Below are 13929 nucleotides of genomic sequence, written 5' to 3' on the forward strand. Positions count from 1 at the left end.
TTCTGCATAAGTAAACTTGACATTCCACCCAGTCTTAGTAGTGGTGCGTGGCTGCGGAGCACTTTGACTGTCACTATCACTGTCACTTGAGGCTGCTGCAGCAACCTCACCCACCTCCTCCACCTCACTAACCTCACTCACACTCCCCTCCTCCACCTAACCGACCTCCTTCCCCTCACTCACACCACCTCACCCACCTGTGAGTCACACATAATTGTGTGTCTAAACACTTAACACAGAAAAATAAAAAGACAAACAACACACTCCGCAACTACCACTGCACAAATCACACACACACACACACACACACACACACACACACACACACACACACACACACACACACACACACACACACACACAGTGACAAGGGACTATAAAAAAAAACTTGGACCAAAAATGAGACAAAACCACCAAAAACAAGACTACAAGAATGACAAGACTACTTTCAAACACAATACTACACTCAGAAATCGCCCAAAAAACTCCTCACCAAACCAACTACTCACCAGCCTCCACAGCACAACCTCCCTCCTCACCACTAACTAAACCCACGAGGTGCAGACGGTTTGGGGCGTATTTATATGGTTGCGCACAGACACTCCTACCATCTGAAACACAACCAATCACGAACGGGGAGGAAAAACGAAACTAAAAGTGAAAATGCGACTGCGGGAAAAAAATAACCCTGCCGCGTTTAACTTAGAAAAAAAAACACCAAAAAAAAAAAAAACACGTACGCAAACAACAATGACGGCCGTAAATGGGCCAAAAAAACCCGACTGGCACCGACATCGGAAAACACGAAAAGCATAAAGTCGACTGCTTCGTAACTTGGCGTATATAGTTTCAAAAAGTTGCATGAAAATGCACCCGATACAAGACGAGTTTAAACACTACACAATCCGACACAAACACGAATATTAGTAAATATTGGCCCTGTGGACTGTATGTAATGATTTTGGCCCATATTCAAAATGAAAAAAATTGTGCACTGAGAATTTTTAGTTTTAAATTCTCAGTGCATTCTCTAACAATTATCATGATTCATCAGGTTCCGGTATGAATGGTCGACAATGTTAAGGTCGACACTCATTAGGTTGACCACTATTGATCGACATTGACATGGGCAAATGGTCGACTCATGAAAATGCTCGACACATGATAAGTCGACATATGAAAAGGTCGACATGACTTTTTCTTACATTTTTTGGTGTTGTTTTCTGCGTAAAGTGACGGGGAACCATAATTAGTGCATTGCGTCCCCTCACATGGCTAGCGAAGGTGCCTCGCTGCGCTTGACACAGGTTACCATTCCCAATAGTCAGTGCCGTAACTAGGCATTTTAGCGCTGTGTGCAAGAAACGGCATTGGCGCCCCCTCCCCCCCATCCTTATGCAAAATATGGGCAGTGCTCGCCTCAGGCGCGCGCATTTTTTAGGGGCGTGGCTTCATGGGGAAGGGGTGTGGCCACAAAATAATACCAATTCATACTACGGTGCACAGTAGTCTCCATTATTCAAATTACGACGCACAGTAGCGCCACTACACCAGGTAGAGCCCCTTTTACACATTACAGCAGACAGTCCCCCTTTTTACACATTACGACAGACAGCGTCCCCCTTTTTACACATTACGGCAGACAGCGTCCCCCTTTTTACACATTACGGCAGACAGCGTTCCCTTTTTACATATTACGGCAGACAGGGTCCCCTTTTTACACATTACGGCAGACAGCGTCCCCTTTTTACATATTACGGCAGACAGCATCCCCTTTTTACAAATTATGGCAGACAGCGTCCTCTTTTTACACATTACTGCAGACGGCATCCCTTTTTACATATTACGACAAACAGCGTCCCCCTTTTTATACATTACGGCAGACAGCGTCCCCCTTTTTACACATTACAACAGACAGCGTCCCCCTTTTTACACATTACGGCAGGCAGCGCCCCCCTTTTTACACATTACGGCAGCACAGTAGCGCCACTACACCAGGTAGAGCTCCTTTTACACATTATGTCAGACAGTCCCCCTTTTTACACATTATGACAGACAGCATCCCCTTTTTACACATTATGGCAGGCAGCGTCCCCTTTTTACACATTACAGCAGCACAGTAGCGCCACTACACCAGGTAGAGCTCCTTTTACACATTACGTCAGACAGTCCCCCTTTTTACACATTACGACAGACAGCGTCCCCCTTTTTACACATTACGGCAGACAGCGTCCCACTTTTTATACATTACGGCAGACAGCGTCCCCCTTTTTACACATTACGACAGACAGCGTCCCCCCTTTTACTCATTACGGCAGACAGCATCCCCCTTTTTACACATTACGGCAGCACAGTAGCGCCACTACACCAGGTAGAGCCCCTTTTACACATTACCTCAGACAGCGTCCCCCTTTTTACACATTACGACAGACAGCGTCCCCCTTTTTACACATTACGGCAGGCAGCGTCCCCCTTTTTACACATTACGGCAGACAGCGTCCCCTTTTTACACATTATGGCAGACAGCGTCCCTCTTTTTACACATTACGACAGACAGCGTCCCACTTTTTACACATTACGGCAGACAGAATAGAGAGATAGATAGATAGATAGATAGAGAGAGAGAGAGAGAGATAGATAGATAGATAGATAGATAGATAGATAGATAGATACTTACCATCTCTCCCCGCAGGCTCAGGCAGTCAGGCTCCTCAGTGCTAGCAGATCCCGGGCAGGGGAGAAGGAGTAGGAGGGAGGGGGACTGGAGCCGCAGCAGCGCTATGAAATTGGTAGAGGTGCCGCTGCAGCTGTCCCTCTGCTTCCGTATTGGCTGGCCGGCGCCACTGTGAATGCTGGGATGAGGGGAGCGCATCGCAGCATTCACAGCAGCGCCGGCCAGCCAATGCGGAAGGAAAGGGACTGCTGCAGCGGCACCGCCACCAATTACATAGCGATGCTGCGGCTCCAGTCACCCTCCCTCCTCCTCCGGGTCCTCCCCTGACGCTGCTCCTCTCCTCTTCTCCTCCGGTGCACACAGCACAGGTGGCTTGTAATGAAAAAACTTGACTCATTACAAGCTGCTGATATAGTTGCTGGCCATGCGCCCTCAGGGCAACTGCGCTGTGTGCCAGGCACACCTGGCACACACGTAGTTACGGCTCTGCCAATCGAAGTCCACGTGGATCATAAAGTATGAAAAAGTTCCAAAAAATAATTAAAAAAAAAAACTCATGTCGACCTTTTCATGTGTCGACCATTTGTCCATGTTGACCATGTTGACCATGTCAATGTCGACCAATAGTGATTGACCTAATAAGTGTAGACCTTAACATTGTCGACCATCTGAACGGATACCGATTCATCATGGCCCCATCATAAAATTATCACTCCCAAAAACTGGACTTTTTGCGAAGTCAGTCTTTCGGGAAGTGATAATTTTCCCCTTAGACTGCGGCTGCGTCTGCGTCTGCGGCTGCAGAATGGAGCACTGCAGCCGCAGTTACCCTGTCCCCCTGCTGGGACATTATTGTTGGGACTGATCTGTTGTCCCCCCACCCCATCCCACCGCTGGGACATTATTTGCTGAGTCTCTCTGCATCAGCTGCAGCCTCCCCCTCCCCAGGTACCATATTACCGGGGCTGCCGCCCTCCCGCACAAGCTGCTGTGAGGAGTGTAGAAAAGTTTGGCAATAGAGATGATGCATTTTAGCTTACAGTATATAAGGTAACTGAGAGTATTACACACTTGCCTACCTGACCCTTTCCATGAGGGAGAAAATGATCTGTTCCTGGACTTTCCTGGTAATGTATGATTGCCATCACCTGTGGTGAAACACCTTTCTTATCAATTAACTAGCTCACCACAGGTGATGGCAATCATACATTACCAGGAAAGTCCAGGAACAGAGCATTTTCTCCCTCATGAAGAGGATCAGGTAGGCAAGTATGGAGTATTATTGCAGCCCAGTCCAGCAACATCAACACGATTCCAGTTTCACAACTTCGTTACAGGGCTCATGAGAGTAATGCGATAAAGGATTTTATTGAAAATAGAACCAGCTGATCTTTGTCTTTCATAAATCGAGAGTAGCAAGAAATGTTCCTATGGGAAATAGACATAAACAAACATCAATGTTCCTTATTTGCAGAACGTTTAACTTTTTATTTACAAAATAAAATATATTTTCATGTTCCACCAATCTGCTGACAGGTCTATACTGACATACAGCATTTAGTTGTGTATCCCAAACTCAGAAAGCATTAATAGCCCCAAGAGTTGACTCATTCTAGTCTCTTACTTCCGAAACATCTGCATTTTCTTAGCAAGCTGTGCAAAGGGTGGACACATTAAGTATTCAGCTAATGTCCTCTACTGTGTGAAGAGCTGCTTACTTCCAATATAAAATTCACACTGCCAAATTCTCCAAGCTGAGATCTGCAGAGATGGACTATAATTATTTGAATGTTGACTCCTTTCATGTGTTCAGCCCACTATCCATGACCAGTGCTCGATCTCTCTTTTCTCCTTGCCCCAGTCATCATTTCTGCTGACTGCATACTCACGCTTCATTGGGCACAGGCTCATTAGTGCCAAGATACCTTCCGTTCCCTGTGACTCACCTCCCCAGCCAGTGTATTAGTGAGTCACCCCATACTCAGTCCTTGCCCACCATCTACTAAGTCTGCTAGTTATGGACTTGTGTGTTATTCCTTAGACCAGGGCCGTAACTAGGTGTGTGCGGAGGGGGCACCACACATAGGTGGTCATTCCGAGTTGTTCGCTTGCTAGCTGCTTTTAGCAGCATTGCAAACGCTAGGCCGCCGCCCTCTGGGAGTGTTTCGAAGCTTAGCAGAATAGCGAACAAAAGGTTAGCAGAATTGCTACTAAATAATTCCTTGTAGTTTCTGAGTAGCTCCAGACCTACTCCTAGATTGCGATCACCTCGGTCTGTTTAGTTCCTGGTTTGACGTCACAAACACGCCCTGCGTTCGGCCAGCCACTCCCCCATTTCTCCAGCCACTCCTACTTTTTTACCTGGCACGCCAGCATTTTTTAGCACACTCCCTGAAAACGCCAAGTTTCCGCCCCAAAACACCCACTTCCTGTCAATCACACTATGATCACTCGAGCGTTGAAAAAACGTCGCTCGAGCTTGTGTAAATCTCCAAAGTTTTGTGTTAAATTACTAAGCGCATGCGCGCTGCGTACCATGCGCATGCGCATTTTCCACCTAATCGCGAAAAACCATAGTGCTGCAGGGTAGGGGGAACTGTTGGAGGCACTTGTCAATGCTTCCCCACTTTTTGAAGCCCAGAATCTCCTGACTGCCCCTGTCCCCTACCCTGACCCCTTCTGTCGTTAATACCTATACAGCATTCATCAACTTAACGTAAGATTTCTTTGTTATTCGGTCACACTGTCCTTTATACATTTCAAGATGCTGACATTCCCAGGATTCAAACCCATTGCCTGTGGCATTGCAGTCAGACAATCTATTCATTGAGCTATCTGCCCTTGCATAGAAAAATGGATCATTCTCTAGGGCCCCATACCCTACAGCGACATGTCGGACCATCATGTCGCATAAGATTTCCCTTGAACCGCCCGCCAGCCTCCCAGGCGGCAGTATCGCATAAGATATGTATGTGGTCCTTTTGCATACAATGTATCTGAAGCGATCCCAGCCATGCCTGCGGGAACCGATATATCACGAGTGCAGCACTAACGATCTAGGTGCTCCGATCTCATGCTCACGAGACCGTGCATCATATCGGAATTGATGTAAAACACATCCCGGATGTAAAACACATCTGATTTGCCACTTTTCATCGATTTATCTGCCCGAAAGGTCGAAATCAGATAAAATCGGGCATTATCGTTGTAGTGTATGGGGCCCTTTAGCTAGAGAATTCAAACTATTTGAAGCTTACCTTGTACTTTGTGGAAAAGTGACCAGCTTTGCAGCTGAGCAGATCTATGTAGTGTGTGGCTGCAAGCTATTCCCCATTGAACCTATTGAAAAAAATGGGGAGGGGGCGCTAATTCTCTCTCTGACACAGGGCACCCAAAAGCCTTGTTATGGCTCTGTCTGTAATACTGTACACAGAAGATTACATCCTGTATACAGTATTATAGAAGTACCATGGTGCAACTGTCTGTGACATATACTGAGAATTACATCCACTATACAGGAATATAGAAGTGTTCGCTGTGTTATGTACAGGAGTAATTATTGCTGCTGGTCTCTGGGTTACAGCTCCTAGCTCATCTCTGCAAAAATAAAAGAGCAACAATGTAATTTAAATGACAAGCTGCAGAGATTAACCCTTTCTGTGACTGCTGCACAGGGATCACACAACCTCTAGGGTTGAATTCAATTAGGGGAGATGTTCTTGCCCCGCGAGTGCAGTTACCGTACAGTTGGATATACAGATATTTTCTTGCAATTCACCATACACATATGGGTTAGGGACAGAGCCGGCAACAGAAATCCTGATATACAGATGTGTCCACATACATCTTTGCTATATCCTGCAATGTATGGCACGGTTTTGCATGGCATAAACTCAGAGATTTAGGGGTATATTCAACTGACGTCGAAAACTACCGTCTGTCGAAAATACTTTTTTTTAGGTCAGAAGGGGTTCCAACCTATTCAATATTTTCGACAAGTTGAGGTATTCGACTTGTTGAAAAGCACGTCGATCGGCGGAATAGCTGCTGATCCACATGCTTCTGTCGAAAAGGAGATCAGCACTACAGCACAGCGCTGCAGCAGGATGTCACACAGCCGCGCCGCTCACGGTAGCTTCCACCCGGCTCCAGCAAGTGAGGTCACACTTGCTGGAGCCAGGTGGACACTGCCGTGAGGTCGGGCGGCTGGTTGACATCCTCCTGCAGCGCTACTGTAGCACTGATCTGCGTCTGCCGAAGGCTGTCCCCGCTGGTCTCCCCACGGCTCCCCCCCGCCCCCCTCTCCTTCTCTGGGTCCCTCATCTCAATTTGACTTGAAAAAGTCGACTTGAGATGAGATTGAATAGGGGTAGTCGGATCCATTTCCGACAAATACATGTCGGAATGGATCCGACGCTAATTGAATATACTCCTTTGTCATACCTTGTGATTTTTCTTAATTTGCTTCTTTAATATGTTACTTTATACATATTCTACTATGGCAAACAAAAAATTTAAAATCCCTCCACTCGCTACTTGTGAAAAACAGCTTAGCTGTGTTTTGCATGTTGTGCCAAATTGAGCAAAATAGCAAAGATGTATGTGGACACATCTGGGGCCCCCTGCAAACCCCCTCAACCACCCCCTTTTAAAGCAGAGGTTAGTCAATAAGGCTCAAACACCAGCCAAGAAGTGAATAATCAATTATTAAATTTTTTTTGTAAATTGTCATCAGGACACACACACACACACACACACACACACACACACACACACACACACACACACACACATACTGCATATGTACATCTATCTATCTATCTATCTATCTATCTATCTATCTATCTATCTATCTATCTATCTATCTATCTATCTATCCTGTATATATATATATATATATATATATATATATATATACACACACACACACACACACACACACTATTACTTGTTTTATTACCTAAATTGATCAGTTGGCAAAAACACTTTAAAAAGCAATATGGGCACTGTGGCTCCGTTTTTTTGTGTCCCTTAAGCTAGGCACAGCGTCCCCCTTTTTACACATTACGACAGATAGCATCCCCCTTTTTACACATTACGGCAGACAGCGTCCCCCTTTTTACACATTACGGCAGACAGCGTCCCCCTTTTTACACATTACGACAGATAGCATCCCCCTTTTTACACATTACGGCAGACAGCGTCCCCCTTTTTACACATTACGGCAGACACCGTCCCCTTTTTACACATTATGGCAGACAGCGTCCCCTTTTTACACATAACGGCAGACAGCGGCCCCCTTTTTACACATTACGGCAGACACCGTCCCCTTTTTACACATTATGGCAGACAGCGTCCCCTTTTTACACAACGGCAGACAGCGGCCCCCTTTTTACACATTATGGCAGACAGCGTCCCCCTTTTTACACATTACGGCAGACAGAATAGATAGATAGAGAGGTATATAGACAGAGATAGATAGATAGATAGATAGATAGATAGACAGACAGATCGATAGATACTTACCATCTCTCCCCGCTGGCTCAGGCAGTCAGGCTCCTCGGTGCTGGCAGATCCCAGGCAGGGGAGAAGGAGGAGGAGGGAGGGGGACTGGAGCCGCAGCAGCGCTATGTAATTGGTAGAGGCGCCACTGCAGCTGTCCCTCTCCTTCCGCATTGGCTGGCCGGTGCCACTGTGAATGCTGGGATGAGGGGAGCGCATCGCAGCATTCACAGCAGCGCTGGCCAGCCAATGCGGAAGGAGAGGGACTGCTGCAGTGGCGCCTCTACCAATTACATAGCGCTGCTGCGGCTCCAGTCCCCCTCCCTCCTCCTCCTCCGTGTCCTCCCCTGACGCTGCTCCTCTCCTCTTCTCCTCCGGCGCACACAGCACAGGCGGCTTGTAATGAGTCAATTTTACTCATTGCAAGCCGCTGACATAGTTGCTGGCCGTGCGCCCTCAGGGCGACCGCGATGTGTGCCAGGCACACCTGGCACACACATAGTTACGGCTCTGCCAATCATAGTCCACGTGGATCGTAAAGTATGAAAAAGTTCCAAGAAAGAAAAAATGTGAAAAACTCATGTCGACCTTTTCATGTGTCGAACATTTTCATGTGTTGACCATTTGTCCATGTTGACCATGTCAATGTCGACCAATAGTGGTCGACATAATGAGTGTCGACCTTAAAATTGTCGACCATCTGAACGGATACGGATTCATCATGGCCCCATCATAAAATTATCACTCCCAAAAAACTGGACTTTTTGCGAAGTCAGTCTTTCGGGAAGTGATAATTTTCCCCTCAGACTTGCCGGCTGCATAAAGGAGCACCACTGCAGCCGCAGTCACCCTGTCCCCCTGCTGGTAAATTATTGTTGGGACTGATCTATTGCCCCCCCCCCCCCCCCCATCCCACCGCTGGGACATTATTTGCTGAGTCTCTCTGCATCAGCTGTGGCCTTCCTCTCCCCAGGCAGCATATTACCGGGGCTGCCCGGCTGCCGTAATCACTCTGCAGCGGCAGCCCCCTTAACCCCCCCGCACAAGCTGCTGTGAGGAGTGTAGAGAAGTTTGACAATAGAGATGATGCATTTAGCTTACAGTATATAAGGTAACTGAGAGTATTATTGCAGTCCAGTTCAGTAACATCAACATGATTCCAGTTCCACAGCTTCGGTACAGAGCTCATGAGCGTCATGAGATAAAGGATTTTGGTGGTCATTCCGAGTTGTTCGCTCGCTAGCTAGTTTTAGCAGCAATGCAAACACAAAGCCACCGCCCTCTGGGAGTGTATCTTAGCATAGCATAATTGCTAACGAAAGATTAGCAATTCTGCTATTAAGTATTTCCCTGCAGTTTCTGAGTAGCTCCAGACCTACTCCTAGATTGCGATCACCTCAGTCCGTTTAGTTCCTGGTTTGATGTCACAAACACGCCCAGCGTCCGGCCAGCCATTCCCCCGTTTCTCCAGCCACTCCTGCGTTTTCTGCTGGCACGCCTGCGTTTTTTTAGCACACTCCCTGAAACTGCTCAGTTACCACCCAGAAACACCCACTTCCTGTCAATCATTCTCCGATCAACAGAGCGACTGAAAAGATTTGTTTGCCCATGAGTAAAATAGCATAGTTTTGTGTAAAATTGCTTAGCACGTGCGCCCTGCTGTGCATACGCATGCGCAGAACTGCCGGATTTTAGCCTATTAGCAATTCTGCTAAAAATAGCAGCGAGCGAACAACTCGGAATGACCACCATTATTCAAAATAGAACCAGCTGATCTTTGTCTTTCATAAATCGAGAGTTTCAAGAAATGTTCCTATGGGAAATAGACATAAACAAACATCAATGTTCCTTATTTGCAGAACGTTTAACTTTTCATTTACAAAATAAAAAATATTTTCATGTTCCACCAATCTGCTGACAGGTCTATACTGACATACAGCATTTAGTTGTGTATCCCAAACTCAGAAAGCATTAATAGCCCCAAGAGTTGATTCATTCTAGTCTCTTACTTCCGAAACATCTGCATTTTCTTAGCAAGCTGTGCAAAGGGTGGACACATTAAGCATTCAGCTAATGTCCTCTACTGTGTGAAGAGCTGCTTACTTCCAGTCTAAAATTCACACTGCCAAATTCTCCAAGCTGAGATCTGCAGAGATGGACTATAATTATTTGAATGTCGACTCCTTTCATGTGTTCAGCCCACTATCCATGACCAGTGCTCGATCTCTCTTTTCTCCTTGCCCCAGTCATCATTTCTGCTGACTGCATACTCACGCTTCATTGGGCACAGGCTCATTAGTGCTGAGATACCTTCCGTTGCCTGTGACTCACCTCCCCAGCCAGTGTATTAGTGAGTGACCCCATACTCAGTCCTTGCCCACCATCTACTAATTCTGCTAGTTATGGACTTGTGTGTTATTACTTAGACCAGGGCCGTAACTAGGTGTGTACGGAGGGGGCACCACACATAGTGCTGCAGGGTAGGAGGCACTGTTGGAGATACTTAGCAAAGAATCTCCTGACCGCCTCTGTCTTCTAGCCTGATCCTGTCTGTCGCTAATACCTATACAGCATTCATCAACTTAACTTGAGATTTCTTTGTTATTTGGTCACACTGTCCTTTATTACATTTCATGATGCTGACATTCCCAGGATTCGAACCCATTGCCTGTGGCATTGCAGTCAGACAATCTATTCATTGAGCTATCTGCCCTTGCATAGAAAGATGGATCATTCTAAAGGGCCCCATACACTACAGCGACATGTCGGACCCTCATGTAGCTTAAGATTTCCCTTGAACTGCCCGCCAGCCTCCCAGGCGGCAGTATCGCATAAGATACATTGTATGCGGTAATTTTGCATACAATGCAAAGTATCTGATGCGATCCCTGCCGTGCCTGCGGGAACCGACATATCACGAGTGCAGCACTAACGATCTAGGGGTTCCGATTAGAGATGAGCGGGTTCGGTTCCTCGGAATCCGAACCCGCCCGAACTTCATGTTTTTTTACACGGGTCCGAGCGACTCGGATCTTCCCGCCTTACTCGGTTAACCCGAGCGCGCCCGAACGTCATCATCCCGCTGTCTGATTCTCGCGAGGCTCGGATTCTATCGCGAGACTCGGATTCTATATAAGGAGCCGCGCGTCGCCGCCATTTTCACACGTGCATTGAGATTGATAGGGAGAGGACGTGGCTGGCGTCCTCTCCGTTTATAGAGAAGAGAGTGAGACTAGAGTAGAGAGAGACACAGTATTTACTTTAGTAATTTTGGGGAGCATTAGGAGTACTACTACTTGCTGAAGTGATAGTGTGACTGTATATCTGACTTGTGGGGGAGACAGTGGGGAGCAGTTAGAGTCTGAGAGCAGGAGTACATATTTTAACGTACAGTGCACACTTTTGCTGCCAGAGTGCCACACTGCCATTGTGACCACACTGACCACCAGTATATATATTGTGATTGTCTGCTTAGGAGTACTACTTGCAAGTTGCTGATAGTGTGACCAGTGACCTGACCACCAGTTTAATTAATCACCACCAGTTTAATATATATATATATAATTGTATATAATATATATATAATTGTATGCCACCTACCCGTGTTTTTTTTTTTTTCTTCTTGATACATACTACTATAGTAGCTTACTGTAGCAGTCTGCGGTGCTGCTGAGCTGACAGTGTCCAGCAGGTCCGTCATCAGTCATTACATAATAAATATATATACCTGTCCGGCTGCAGTACTAGTGATATTATATATATATATATATATATATATATATATTAATTTCATCTCATTATCATCCAGTCTATATTAGCAGCAGACACAGTACGGTAGTCCACGGCTGTAGCTACCTCTGTGTCGGCAGTCGCTGGTCCATCCATAATTGTATACCACCTACCCGTGTTTTTTTCTTTTCTTTCTTCTTGATACATACTACTATAGTAGCTTACTGTAGCAGTCTGCGGTGCTGCTGAGCTGACAGTGTCCAGCAGGTCCGTCATCAGTCATTACATAATAAATATATATACCTGTCCGGCTGCAGTACTAGTGATATTATATATATATATATTAATTTCATCTCATTATCATCCAGTCTATATTAGCAGCAGACACAGTACGGTAGTCCACGGCTGTAGCTACCTCTGTGTCGGCAGTCGCTGGTCCATCCATAATTGTATACCACCTACCCGTGGTTTTTTTTTTTCTTTCTTCTTGATACATACTACTATAGTAGCTTACTGTAGCAGTCTGCGGTGCTGCTGAGCTGACAGTGTCCAGCAGGTCCGTCATCAGTCATTACATAATAAATATACCTGTCCGGCTGCAGTACTAGTGATATTATATATATATATATATATATATTAATTTCATCTCATTATCATCCAGTCTATATTAGCAGCAGACACAGTACGGTAGTCCACGGCTGTAGCTACCTCTGTGTCGGCAGTCGCTGGTCCATCCATAATTGTATACCACCTACCCGTGGGTTTTTTTTTCTTTCTTCTTGATACATACTACTATAGTAGCTTACTGTAGCAGTCTGCGGTGCTGCTGAGCTGACAGTGTCCAGCAGGTCCGTCATCAGTCATTACATAATAAATATATATACCTGTCCGGCTGCAGTACTAGTGATATTATATATATATATATTAATTTCATCTCATTATCATCCAGTCTATATTAGCAGCAGACACAGTACGGTAGTCCACGGCTGTAGCTACCTCTGTGTCGGCAGTCGCTGGTCCATCCATAATTGTATACCACCTACCCGTGTTTTTTTTTTCTCTTTCTTCTTGATACATACTACTATAGTAGCTTACTGTAGCAGTCTGCGGTGCTGCTGAGCTGACAGTGTCCAGCAGGTCCGTCATCAGTCATTACATAATAAATATATATACCTGTCCGGCTGCAGTACTAGTGATATTATATATATATATATATATATATTAATTTCATCTCATTATCATCCAGTCTATATTAGCAGCAGACACAGTACGGTAGTCCACGGCTGTAGCTACCTCTGTGTCGGCAGTCGCTGGTCCATCCATAATTGTATACCACCTACCCGTGTTTTTTTATTTTCTTTCTTCTTGATACATACTACTATAGTAGCTTACTGTAGCAGTCTGCGGTGCTGCTGAGCTGACAGTGTCCAGCAGGTCCGTCATCAGTCATTACATAATAAATATATATACCTGTCCGGCTGCAGTACTAGTGATATTATATATATATATATATATTAATTTCATCTCATTATCATCCAGTCTATATTAGCAGCAGACACAGTACGGTAGTCCACGGCTGTAGCTACCTCTGTGTCGGCAGTCGCTGGTCCATCCATAATTGTATACCACCTACCCGTGTTTTTTTTTTCTTTCTTCTTGATACATACTACTATAGTAGCTTACTGTAGCAGTCTGCGGTGCTGCTGAGCTGACAGTGTCCAGCAGGTCCGTCATCAGTCATTACATAATAAATATATATACCTGTCCGGCTGCAGTACTAGTGATATTATATATATATATATTAATTTCATCTCATTATCATCCAGTCTATATTAGCAGCAGACACAGTACGGTAGTCCACGGCTGTAGCTACCTCTGTGTCGGCAGTCGCTGGTCCATCCATAATTGTATACCACCTACCCGTGGTTTTTTTTTCCTTTCTTCTTGATACATACTACTATAGTAGCTTACTGTAGCAGTCTGCGGTGCTGCTGAGCTGACAGTGTCCAGCAGGTCCGTCATCA

This window comes from Pseudophryne corroboree, chromosome 6, assembly GCF_028390025.1.
Source record: "Pseudophryne corroboree isolate aPseCor3 chromosome 6, aPseCor3.hap2, whole genome shotgun sequence".
Lineage (NCBI taxonomy): Eukaryota > Metazoa > Chordata > Amphibia > Anura > Myobatrachidae > Pseudophryne > Pseudophryne corroboree.